This window comes from Thermobia domestica, chromosome 5, assembly GCF_964235325.1.
Source record: "Thermobia domestica chromosome 5, izTheDome1.hap1.1, whole genome shotgun sequence".
NCBI classification, from domain to species: Eukaryota; Metazoa; Arthropoda; class Insecta; order Zygentoma; family Lepismatidae; genus Thermobia; species Thermobia domestica.
In genome coordinates, this window is record NC_137458.1 from 20648692 (window position 1) to 20662073 (window position 13382).

General features: G+C 37.9%; 1 protein-coding gene across 2 annotated transcripts in view; it reads left to right on the plus strand.

Annotated features, from left to right (window-relative positions):
- The window catches only part of LOC145685779 (uncharacterized), a 55574-nt gene extending 45390 nt beyond the window's left edge, over positions 1-10184 (plus strand). For both annotated transcript variants that reach the window (XM_081758302.1, XM_081758303.1), the window contains exon 8: positions 9827-10184. The gene's annotated coding sequence lies outside the window, so the exon portion shown is untranslated. The remainder of the gene's footprint in view (positions 1-9826) is intronic.
- Positions 10185-13382: the final 3198 nt, after the last annotated feature.

Consider the following 13382-nt stretch of genomic DNA (forward strand, 5'->3'; position numbering starts at 1 on the left):
CGATGAATTTTGGATGTCATCGTGGTGCATCCCAACAGTGCGCGCCGAATTCGAACCATATACCGGGAGCGCAAGCCTATCCGGGATATCTGCCGAATTTGCCTCCTGGAGGAGGAGTGGCAACTCCCACATCCACTCCTTCCCCAGCGGTGAACATGGCTGTGTCCACTGGTTGGCCTCCGCCGTATACGATGTTCATGCCGCCGATGACGCAGCCACCGGAAGTGAATAGGAATAGTTCAGAGAATGCATGTCGCTGCTCTCACTAAGGGAGATTGAGGACTGCGATATGGATTCCTTGAACAGAAACAAAACATAGTCGAGAAAAAAAAAGAAAGAGAATCGTAGGTTAAATTTAGATTAAGGTAATTTTTGTTTGTTTTGTGTCTATTTTGTGTCCAATTTTCCTTTTTCGTATAGAGTAGTTATAAATTCTTTGTTAGGATTAAGGTCTCTGAAAAATTTTCAAAACATTTCCTATATTGATTGCATTGCATTAGTGTATTTTATGATTAAAATGTTAGGTTAGAGAAAAAAAAGGAGCTTAACTTAGGACTTCTAAGTTAGATTTTTTTTTCTTCCGAAGCTCCCGGAGGATGTTACCTTATACATCGTATAATGTAACATGGCCCGGAAGTTTTGGGCAACCAGTGTATATATGAATTTAATATTTATTAAAATTTTATTTTTAATATATAATTAATCAATGACTTGATTTGAAGTAGATCGCAAAATTTGCGTTAAGTTCCTTGAACTAATGATTTTAGTATATTTAGAGGGAAATATATGGTAATATATTTACATTGAATAATTATTCGTATATTTAGCTAAAATATAATATTATTTTGGGAAATAAAGTAATATCTGGTCGTATTTAGTCCTTTCCCATCAATTTTCATTCATATTTTTGGCTTAGGGGATCTTCAAAAGAATTCAAAAATTTATTTCAGAAATCATCTTTAAAATTATTACATTTGTAAAGTCAGCCATAGTAGCTTCTTGAAGCATCCCTTTGTTTAATCTAAATTATCTGTGATTGGATCTTCCGCAATCACAGTTGTGGTTGAGATTTTTCGGCTTCTTTGATCTTGAGAGAAACTCCTATCATCGTATAGTTACGTCACAATGATCTTCCAATTAAGAATCTTCTTCCTGTTGTCTTTGTTCTTTTGGTTGATGAAGCCGCCATGATCAGATGGGTAGTGCGTCTGATCTGCAAAAAATCTACAATTTAATTCAGTGTGGTTAGCTGCTAGTGGAGCTTTTGGAGTACGAACTCCTGAGGACTGCGGCGCAATTCAAATTAGTTTTGACTTGCTCATCGTGTAAGGGTGAAGGAGAGCAAGCTGCTGGCGTCAGGTTTGCACGTTGTTGCAGAAACCCGAAGACATGGAGTTCCAGTCTCAAATATTTTGAGTTATCCAAAATACTTGCCCGGGGCAAGTAGGATAGAGTATTGGTAAAGTATAAACTGAACAAACACGTTCGTTATATGGATTATTGAACAAGTAAGTGACTATTTTATTCAACAAAAATTCCCTTTTCGGACGAGTTGAACCTACTAAATTTCTAACCTCTTTCGGATTGGAAAATGTTTATATCTAGTGTTGTGATGTCCACTAAAATGTGCTAAACGCTGCGTAGTTTTCCCTAAGTTATACCATACGCAAACTTAGCGATGTAACATAAATCACTCGTTCAATGGAGGGGGGGGGGGAAATTGTTCTTTTGGAGTTTCAGTGTGGATGTTTGTTACCAACAGTCCATGAAATGTGTGTACTTTCGAGTACATACATTTCACCCCAAAATTATATTTTGAATATGTAATTGTCGTATTTTTTTATTATTCTTCCGTACTGCTATATCACAGAACAAAATCCATTCTCTGGTTTGTGCTTACCTTCACTGTAGTTTGAATACGATGAGACAAATATATACAAAGTTTCGGCTCACATTGATAACAAGGGTGCTTGCATAGCTATTGGTAATGGGAGATGCTCGTCAACAGTGACACGTTCGTTATGTATTTTGAATTCCTTTCACCTGAGACCAGAAATTCGAATTTTAAGCACATAGTTTAAGACTTTTTTTTTTATTTTAACAATACACAAAAGTAGAGCTGAATGGTCGACGTCCCATACGTCCTCGGTAAGAAGCAGGGTGTGTGCTATATTATTAATCTGTTGAATAAAGTGATTTTATATGTTTTAGGTTAAGTTAGATAGTTAGGCTAGGGACTAGGTTAAGTGTACTTTCTTTTCATGTAGATTTATTTAGTGTATGTATTGTCTCAAAAGAAAATGTTTTGTTGTGGAATCAAAGTGGATGAGGTCTGAGCTCATACAAGGGAGGTCACCTTGTTGGTATAAATCCTCCGCGCTGACCCTACTTTCACAACGGTATCCAAAAGAGAATACTAAGAAAAGAAAGTAAAATATGTAGCATACAGCCGTAATGAGTAGCACATGTGTAGTGCAAGGCTTACGTGATTTTGTAGTAAATGTCCTTATTTTCAAAATGTTTTTTTTTTTTTTTTTGACTAAACCAAACGTATGTAGAATTGTTCATGATATGTGCAGAGAATATGTAATGCAATGATCGACTTACCCATTCAGCTATGTCAAGAATTTTCCTCAATTTCCAACCTTTTTTTTTTAAATGTATTCTCCTGTTATCTCTTATCATACAGAAAGTTAGTGTAAATAAAGCGTGCGAGTCGAAACAAAATCTTTCATTGTCCAGTGCAAAGCTAATTATTTTAAAGCGATGTAGTATAGTAACTTCAATAGTATTGTTGGTACTCAGAAAGTAGAGTGTTTAAAGCAGTACGTGAATAGTGTAACGAAAGTATATTATAGCATCTTGAGACGTATAGAATCGTTTTCACTTAGTGTGACCGGGGTTGGAATCACAGACCTGCCAGGAAATTTCACTTCGATAATAATATCAGCAAAATTCATTTTGGCATTCAATTTTCTTTTTCGAAATTCCATCCCGTTGCGCGTTTTAGATCCGATTTGAGATTTTTTTATTATTTTTTTATCTGGGTTAGTAAACACACACATTTAGATTTTCGAAGCACTCACCGTCAGTTTCACTCTTGGGTCAGTGTCTTGTTCTGTCGGATTGTGGTTTGTAACCTTATCTCGCGATGGGATGCAGGCCATGAACTGCGGATCGGGATACTGAACTGCGAGTGAAAATGAAGGAGGCTTAGAAATCTTCATATTATGGGTCAACTTGAGTTCTATTTTCCGGAGATGATTGGTGTAGTGGATGGGTCAGTGAGTGTTGATAGCTTACCCGTCCGGGCCCGGTGGGTTCGCGTTCAGCAGTGGGTGACACATTCACGCAGCCATAGTCTCGAGGAAAGGGAACATCATACAGAAACACAATATCAGTATTCATTCATTCAGTTGTATCATTCTATATTATTTTTATTTTTATTTTTATTTTTACAATTTTTTTTTTGTAAAAATGTGGTGCATAGTCACGTTAAATTTTCACTGAATTGTTTATTACTGCGTGCTTTAATTGGAGAAGGACTCACTGTCAGTGTGATGTTATAACCTACCGTAAGAATGAGAAGCTTTGGTGGTCTCCCAAATGGGTGATTGACACGTGTTATTGTATTCAGAAATATGCATGGTACCTCACCACTTTCAATTAAAAAAGGTAGGTCACTCAAAAATGGGGTTGAACTGCCGCCCTACCGGAGGAACAAGAGGCTTCAGCCCATTTCCTTAATGGGCGACTGACACCGGGAGGGTGCGTGGTAATTCGGTACGTAAAGTTGAGGTAGTTCAGATCAGTAGTGTTACTTCAGGTTTTGGCAGGGGGAGGGGACAAGACCATGCACCGACATAAGAGTTTCACTTTTATTAAGAAGCATGTGTTCCTGAAACTTAGGGGGAAATTGCCCCTTACTTTCCCCAAATGATGCCTCTGGTTTGGATTTCCCATAAAATTGATTGTTTCGAATGTCCTATCGGGAACGGTTCCCCCTGTCTCTCAAAGAGTGATTTAGTTTTGATCCGGGTCCGGGAAGAAGTACTTAGTGCCTCAACATATTCATGGTACCTCACCACGTACTTTTGAGATAGAAAGGATTCTTATTTACGACACTACCGGAAAAGATGAGGTTTCGATTATTCCCTCAAATGTACAATTAACACTTACACTTGGTTTCAGGAAATAAGTGTATGTGAGGCCTCAGCATGGTGATTTGAACATACACTAAGAAAAGCGAGAACCTCCAACCCTACCGAAGAAGCTTTAGCTCCCAAATGGCTATGTTTGAGTAAAACGACAGTCTACTTCAGTCATTGGTTCCGGTAAGGTTCGGGTATCTAAGTGGTAACTAGAGAAAGACAATGCTATCACAAGTAGCCTACTATGGGTTCTTATCTCTCAAATGATATTGACTGTGCAAACAGTCCGGCCGACTTCAGTCATTGGCTCCGATAATGTGCGGAGCACTTCAACCATAAATAGAAGAAGGCAAGTTTGGTGACTGTTGTCCCTTCCAGGGGATGTTTACTTCCAAATGGCAATCTACACGTATCGTTAGGTCCGAGAGTAAGTACCTAGTACTTAAACATGTACATGATACCTCAGTAAAAGTTTGATCGACTTTAGGTAAGCGAGGCGGGAAGTTGGTAAGCTATCTCTTTAGGATTCGAGGGCCACCGGATTTGAGTTGGACTCTAGCAGGCTGTGACCACACCGTAGGATTCAGCATCAAGAGGAAGGGCGGATTTTCATGTAAGCGTCCATTGCGTTCGTTGGTTGCGATTTCTATGTGTAGCCAAAAGAAAATTGTGTTACATGTACAGCCGAACTTAAACAACTTTCTCAATTGGCTATTAAGCCACATAGTAAGCAAAGAACGCAACGGGCGCCTGCATGAAAATCCGTCTGAAGGTACTTGCCGTAACGCTGAGTGCAAACGCTGCAGATTCTTGTAGATTTCTGTCCGCTAGGAGAGTTCCTTCTAGTAGCAGGCATAACTAAGAGAGATACTGGCACAATAGATGTATTCCATTACCCTACGGGGTTAGTGAATAAAGATCAGGGGACTAATTTTTGTAGTGATAACTACATACACATTCTGTGCAAATAGAGGATGAGTGTTAAGAATGGTACCGATCTTTGAAGTAGAGCAGAAGCCCTACTCCGTCTAGAAGCAGAGAACCACGTGACAGTAGCCACATGACCAAATAGATAAATTCAAATCTCAATTACCTCACGATGCTAGTCATCATCATCATGACAGGTAATCTGCCAGGTCGCTTACCGCAAGTAAGAAGCTTCCACGCTCCAGTCTTGAGTCAACCTCTTCATCTTCACGTATGACTTTTCTGTTTTGATATAATCCATCAATTGTAGTCTCCTTCGCCCCTCCCTCTCTTTCCTCCACGTCCCTCATGATACAATTTATTTTTAGCCGTGTCTCCACCAGTTCCTCTTCTCAATAATATATAAAATTTTCTTTTCTCCTCCGCCATTTTTAACATTCTCCCATTCGTTTTCAGCTCGACCTACCTAATTCTCTCCATTCTCCACCACACTCACATTTCGAAAGCTTCCAGTCGTTTTCCATCACTTTTGCATAATGTCCATGTTTACAATATTCCATACAGTACAATATTCCACACGAAGCATTTTGTTCTTGTTTTCTACTGCCATCGTAATACCTTTTGTTTCCTCCGAAATTTCACCTCTGTACACTTTCTCATTTTCTCAACTGTTTCTAATTCCTCTATGTCCTCGCATTTTCTTTTGTAAAAATCTTCCCTTGCTCTTTCTGTTTCTCTTCCTAAGTTGTTATTTAACTTCCTATAAATATTTCTGCCCTCTTCTGTATCAACTTGTCTCCACGTCTTCCTTTACCTCGTTTTCTGCAACATCTGTCCTGTAAACCATGCTTTCTTAACCGTTTTGTGTTAGCAGTAACCAACCACTTCTTCTGCAGCGTGCTGTATGCAAAATTTAATATACACTCCCACCGTCTGTTACTACCTGCACCTATCCTTTCCTCATTTGAGTATTTTTCGTCCCAATTTTTCAACGAAAAGATTTCTTGCTTCCTCAGTTTCCAACTTTTCAGTATTCAACATCTTGTTGCTTTTTTTTTTTTTTTTCTCCCTACATTTTTCAGTTGAATATCTACTTCGGCCAGCATAAAGTTATGATCAGAGAAAATGTCAGCGCGGGAAGCGGGAAGGGTCTCGAGTTCTTCAAGCTATTCCGATATCTGCCCTGAATCATAACATCGTCTAACTGATATTGTCGGCTGTCTATTGAGGAATTCCATGTAGGCCCTATATCTTATTTTTCTCTTGTGTTGATTGAACCAAGTGTGCCCAATTAGTGAATTATGTCTACAGAAATTGACCAGTCCCTCTCCTCTTTCATTTCTTCCGAGTAAACTATATCTACCTATGACACTATTGGCCTGTTTTTCTCCCACAACTCCATTGAAATCTCCCATTACAATTACGCATGCACCCCTCTTCTTTCTGTCTGTAATTGAGGGGTGTAGATGCAAAAGTGGCAATCACCAATTTTTTGAGAAATTGAGTTAGAGGTGAGACTGTATTGTTTCAGTGTCCCCGACCGAGCGGTGAAGTCTGTTTGGATCAAATTCTACATCCTCCCAGTAAAAACTGAAAGTGAATATCACATTTTTTGCAAAACTTGCAATCTCCACTACCCGGTGCGATTCAAAAGTCACAATCTCCACTTCAGCCAATCAGAGGCCCGCTGGCGTCAGACGTTGCCATGGCGACTGTGTCGCTTGACTGGAATCGTTCCAAATTTCCTCACTAGTTTATAATGAGTCAATAAGTTTGTACTAGTTCACTAGTCCACGTTCATTTTCAAAACTTGCAATCTCCAATTTTGAAACAGTAATTACAAAAAATGAAGGACTTTCTCTGGGGAAAATTTATGTTCAACCCTCTAATATTGCTACGATCTACTATGCCAAAAAATCTGTACGTTAAAATCTTATGGGGTTTACGAGATATCAATTAATCGCTCGTCCTGGAAAATTCGTCCGAGTGGAGATTGCCACTTTTGCATCTACACCCCTCAATTCTTTTATTGTCTCATAATTTTCTTCTACTTCGTTAAGTGGTCTGTGGGAGTGTCTGTATCACCATTAGATTCTTGTTTTTTTTTTCTTTGAGTCTTAACATCATAACTGTATCAGAAACAAATGCTCCTTTCAGTAACTTCTCGTTGGTTCAGTATGAAACATGACTGTCTCTTTACCTTAATTTATGATTTCATTTTTAATATTATCACTCTGAAACTAGCAGGTGTTTTCCATTTGGTCAACTTTCTCCATTTTACGATTTCATGCTAGCATTAGTTGAAAGATAGAGAGAAACTGATTTTAGATTTTGGTTGAATGACCTTAATTATCAATTAAAATCTGTTAACTCTAAAGCTGATTGCAGTTCACTCTTTTCATTAAGGACTCACGATCACGCGGTTTGTTGGGAAGTTTCAGTTTTTGTTGCTCTAACGCTGACATAAAGAAATAACGTTGAAACAGTGGAGATGGGCTCTTAAGTTACCCGAATCAAATAGTTCTTGCCCTCTTTTACAGTGAGAGTGAGCCTGAGTTCAAACCTCGAAGAGACTTCCCAAGTTTTATTTCAATTGTTTAGATGATTTTCCTTAATGTTCGATCAGAAAGACATATATATAAGCTTTCAAATAGAAACGCTTTCAAATTCTTAACTGGAAGACCAATCGGAAAACGACCATTAGGAAGACCTAGGCGCAGATGGGAGGACAATATTAAGATGGATCTCGCAGAGATCGGAATGCAAAGTAGAAACTGGATCCAATTGGCTAAGGATAGAAGTCAGTGTAGAGCTTTTGTGAACGCGGCATTGAACCTATGGGTTCCATAGGCTTTACAGTTATATATATATATATATATATATATATATATATATATATATATATATACATATTTTTTTATTGACGCATGCACAAACACTTACATATATCAAACAAAGGGAGAATGGGAACAAAGCTTCAGAGTATTGAACTAAAATCCTACCTTCGTTATTGAAACACAATCTAGTCTCTTAAAGTGACTTAACGGGGTGGAGATCGTGAACTTGCTGTGGATATAGTTTTAGGGATAGTACACTTGCTGTCTGCAACCACGATCAGATTTTGGATATTATCTGTTTATACCCACATTACAGCTCTGTCTACATTTCAAAGAATGAAATGAAATCTCTAAGTTTTACGTCCCACGGTTATGCCGGCTAGGCTAAAGGAGACGGTATGATGAGAAATGGATGAAATGGTGAAATGAAGAAAGTGGGAGGAAACGGGAGAACCCCAGGAAACGCACGCACACGGTGTTTGTCCACCACAAAGTTCACTTGACACGAGTTGTGATTGAACCAAGGACGCCATGCACCAGAAGTGAACCATCTACTACTGAGCCACCGCGCCTCCAACTATATTTCAAGAACCTAAATCCAATGCTGTAATTTGAGTATTAAGAAGTAACCTCCGTTGACAAATAGTTGCATAAAAATGCACTATACACACTTATTTACGGTATATTGTTGTTACACGATTAACATAATTTGTATCTAACATTCGCGTATAATATACCAACGTTGTGTCAATATCCGCCACACGTCACATGTCATATTTGAAACATAATAATTACTTATATCCTGAAATGATTGTATGAATATATATATACACAAATGATTTATTTTACTGTAATTATTCATGCATTGAGGAATATATCGTTACATGTGAAAAAGTTTAATCTACAGTACGTTTGTTTTATCTTGGCACACTTCCCGCCAGTGCACTTGGTTCTCCTTTAAGGTGTTTTCTGCTGCCACTCACGTGAACGGTTTAATCCAATAGACGTCTTATTGGTTTTGTCGTGTAGGTGATGTTTGTTATCAGCCAGTCCATCAAATGAGGTCGTTGGTATTTGGCGGGTATTTGAAATACTTAGTTGCCACACGCGTACAAATGTATTACAGTGATTTGTGAGTGGAGTGACGTTTTGCTGTGTTTCCTAGCGTAATGTAACTCTCAACTTAACCGTGGCGTGGCGTTGCAGATAGATTTATCCTTCAGGCGGGAAACGTGCCAAGTAGAAACAAATGTACTCTAAATAGGGATTCAAGTCATGACCTTATGATTAAATTCTCTGCTTTATCACTGAGCTGACACGAACACTCCTACCAAGTTCGTTCTGAAGAAATATAACTCAATTTCCAAGACAATGGTACTTATACCCGTTGAAAGCGCTGTTGCTTTTCTTTTGTTTATGTATTCTACTATGAATACGAGAACTATGTTCGCTGTCTTTCCTTTGGAAATGTTCTTTTACGCATGGAAACGTAGGTGACAAAAGCAGCACGTCCTCAACGTATGCATAGTTTCGAAATACTATATCGTTACTTATTTTAATGAATATTACTTTTCTCTACATTTAGTAACATTTCAACAAATCTTATTACACTTAAAAGAAAACATATCAGCACATTTTCTTCCTAATCGCAAATGGTCGGTTTGAGGTATAAAACCTGGCATCCTTGGTTTTCTGTTTCCGATGATACTCGAACTTGAATTTAAAGAATTTTCAGTTCAAAAGAGCCTAATCAATTTGGTCAATCTTTTCTTTTCCTTTCTTTCTTTCTTTTTCTTTTTTCTTTCTTTCTTTTTCTTTTTTTTTTTGGAATACACTGTACATACCTGATTTTTTATGCTTTGCAACGTAAACTTAAAGCTGTTACAAATAATATGTTTTCCTTTTTTTCAGGTGTATATTTCACATCGCTGATCAATATTATTTAGAAACTCTAACAATATTTTTGTATGAGGTTGGCGCATTTGAAAGTTGGATTGTATCTGATAAGTATAATAATAATAATAATAAAATATAAAAAGCAACAATGGGATAGAAAATTGTGCAATTTATGTTTATGATATGTAGAAACAAATTACATTTTGTAAACTATATGTGGACATATGAAATTGTATTGTGCTAAATTTTGTGTATGTGTGTATGTTTGTGTGTGTACATTTGTGAATGTTTACTTTGTGTGCATTGTTCTTTATTTACGCTAATTTTTTGTATTCTATAAAAAATTTCATAATGTAATAAAATCTTTTTCTTAGAATTATTTACTTTTTGAATACCAATTTTCATTCTATCAATGATGATTTTTTTTTCTGACTTCGGAAGCCAATAACAATTTTACAAATGTGTCTTTTTGCACTCCTGCAACATTCAGCCGAAACAATACAGCTACAGTTGTAAAGTTTATTTTTTCAATGGATGTTCAGTTCGGCAAATTCTTTGAACTTTCCCTGCTATATTTTACAACTGTATCCCTTCGTCCCTCCAAACCTTCTTTTGACCGCATTTGCGGAATTGGAATGTCTTAACACCCACTGTGTCTCTGTCTCTCTCTCTCTCTCTCCCAATACTATCGCCAATATGAAACAGATGTCAGGCCCCCACATTTTGCTACAATCGAGTATAATATAAAAAATATATAAATAAGAAAACTATATATGTTGAACAGCGATCTTTTAATCACTGACTGAAAGAACATCGTTTAGAACTGGGGCAACTAAGTGTGCACGTGGACTTGACAAGCGCTGTCAATGCTGGAAATTAGAGTTCTGGTTGGCCATTTAGTTATCGGGGGTGTTTTCCACAAGTTCTCGCGGACGATGACTTATTTATGGCACTAGCCACCACACGTGAAAGACGGCATCCTTTATATACAAACTGCACTAGCGGATCCAGGGGGCGATCTCCCACCCCCCAGAAGAGGAAACCTTTAGTGTACGAATTAAAGAGACTATTAAATAAAGTGAAACTATCGTGCCATTTATTTTGATGGGAAGAAAGACCAAACACTCGTGATGTCCGAAAGTCACAGATATATGAAAATGAAAAAAACATTATTGTATCCTTAAAGAACCGGGTAACAAATTTCTCGGGCATGCCTTTCTTGATCGGATGAGCATCAGCAAATAATATTGCTAGTTCCATCTGCCGCGAATTGCAAGAAAATAATGTGGACCTATCAGATGTGGTAGTTATCGGCTGCGATGGTGCTAACACTAATGTTGGGTTTAAAAAGAGAGTGATTAGGGTACTTGAAAACCATTTAGGGAAGCCTTTGCAGTATGCATATGTCTATTGCATTTCATTGAACTACCACTTCGTCATTTACTAAAAGAAATCGAAAGTGTAACTACTGGTCCATACACTTTCTCTGGTCCTGTTTGTAGATCATTGGTTAATTGTGAAACAAATCCAGTGTGTAGCTTCGAAAAGATTTCCTCAGAGCTTCCTACATTCCTCAATGTGCATGATCTCAGTTATGATCAAATATGCCAATCTGTCATAAGAGGAGACTGTGATAAAAGCCTAGCAGATAAGAAACCTGGGAAACTTGCGCATGCTCGCTGGTTAACAGGCTTGTAGTCTTTTCCGTCTACCATATATCAACGCCAAATTCTTCAGAGGAGCTCAAAACTCTCGCAAAGTTCGTGGTAAAGTTATATGCACCAACGTGTTTCAACATCAAACTGAAACTTCTTGTCAAGTACGGAACTGAGAGTTTATTCTTGACCATAGGACTCGCGATGTTTGCAAGAATCATACAAGACTTCTGTCAATAAAGTAATTTCCAGAAATGCATTCTGTGCGAATCCTGAAAATATTCTCATTCCCATAATTGGTGACGACAAATCAGCTACAACAATCCTTGCTGCCGATAAAATCCTCCAATCCAAAAAACAGTATACATATTCTGAAATGCGTTCCTTCCAAGTGCCAGTATTAAACCTCGAGGCTAATAATTACACAGAAATGATAAACTGGAAAGAAGAATGTAACATAACAGAACCGCCAATACTGACTCATATGACAGATGACAAATTGCAAGCAATTTGTTCTTCAGAAAATGCATGTGTTGTTATCCCTGAGTTTCCATGTCATACGCAAGCATTGGAAAGATTAATGAAAGTAGTTAGTGAAACTTCTTCGTCAATATGTGGGGCATGAGAGAGATATTTCTTTATTCATTCAAAAATTGGCTCGAGAAAATACACGCCTACTTTTGAGACAAAGTAACAGTATTTTGCACGAAGACGTGAATGAGACTTATGAAACATTCAATCTAATGTTGATGGGTGGGTAAGATAAACTTGACTGCAGCCAACTCCTCGTGGTGTGTTCTGGGTTTATGTAGCCTGTAACATAGAATATGAACTTCGGTAGCTTTAGAAATGACATGACAGCGAATCTTAACACCTTTAAATTACAGTCTACTTCAAACGAAGAGCTACTAATAATTACACAAATACACAATAAACGTGTATTTATTTACAAAATCTATCAAACTTAATTGAGTTGATTTTAGTTTAACGTCCCGTTCAGCAGCAAGGCTATATGAGACGTGGACCTACTGATTAACGTGAAATTCCAACCACATGAGCTCCCGCCGGGAATCGAACTCGGGTCTCCCACGCCAAAGGCGCGTACGCTAACCGCTTAGCCACGAGGGAGCTCTCTATCAAACTTAAGTAAGGCCCATTGTACCCCGCTAAAAAAAAAAAACAGTTTAGAGAACTGAAATTTCAGTGGTAAAGTACTACGATATGACGAAACCTTCGCCCCATATCAAATTCCGAATTTAGAAAAAAATTGGACTCTTTTCACTCATTTACTAAATCTATGAAATTTAAGGCCCCTTGCGCCCCAGCTAAAAATTATTTTAGAAAATTCAAATTTTCCATGGAAAAGTACTACATTTTTATGGTGCAACTTTTGCCCTCTATCCAAAATCGAGTTTCGAAGAAAAAAAAATGTCTCTTTTTCACTCCACCCTACTGCTTATGGGAGTTACACTATGGGTCGACCAAGTGTTTTTGAGTGGCAGAAATTGTTTCTGGAGGGAAGAGAGCAAGTTAAAGATGAGCATTGGTCATGAACCCCTTCAACGGAAAAGTAACGAAAACTTAGTAAGAGTGCGAAATCTTTTAACTTTAACCGCAGATTGAGTATATGGGTGATATTAGAACAATTAAACTTGCCAAAAATTACTGAGCACGAAATAGTGACCGAAAACTTTGGAATGAGAAAAGTTTGTGCAAAATTGGTGCCTAAGCGATGAACAAAAACAAAGACATTTTATGTTTTGTTAAGAACTTTGTGGTTGTGTTCATGACGATCCAAATTTTCTCGACAATGTAATCACCGGAGACGAGTCGTGGCTTTTTGAATACGACCCAGCTACAAAGCTCTGTATGGCACACCCCCGCCTCACCTCGCCCCAAAAAAGCCTGCATGAAAT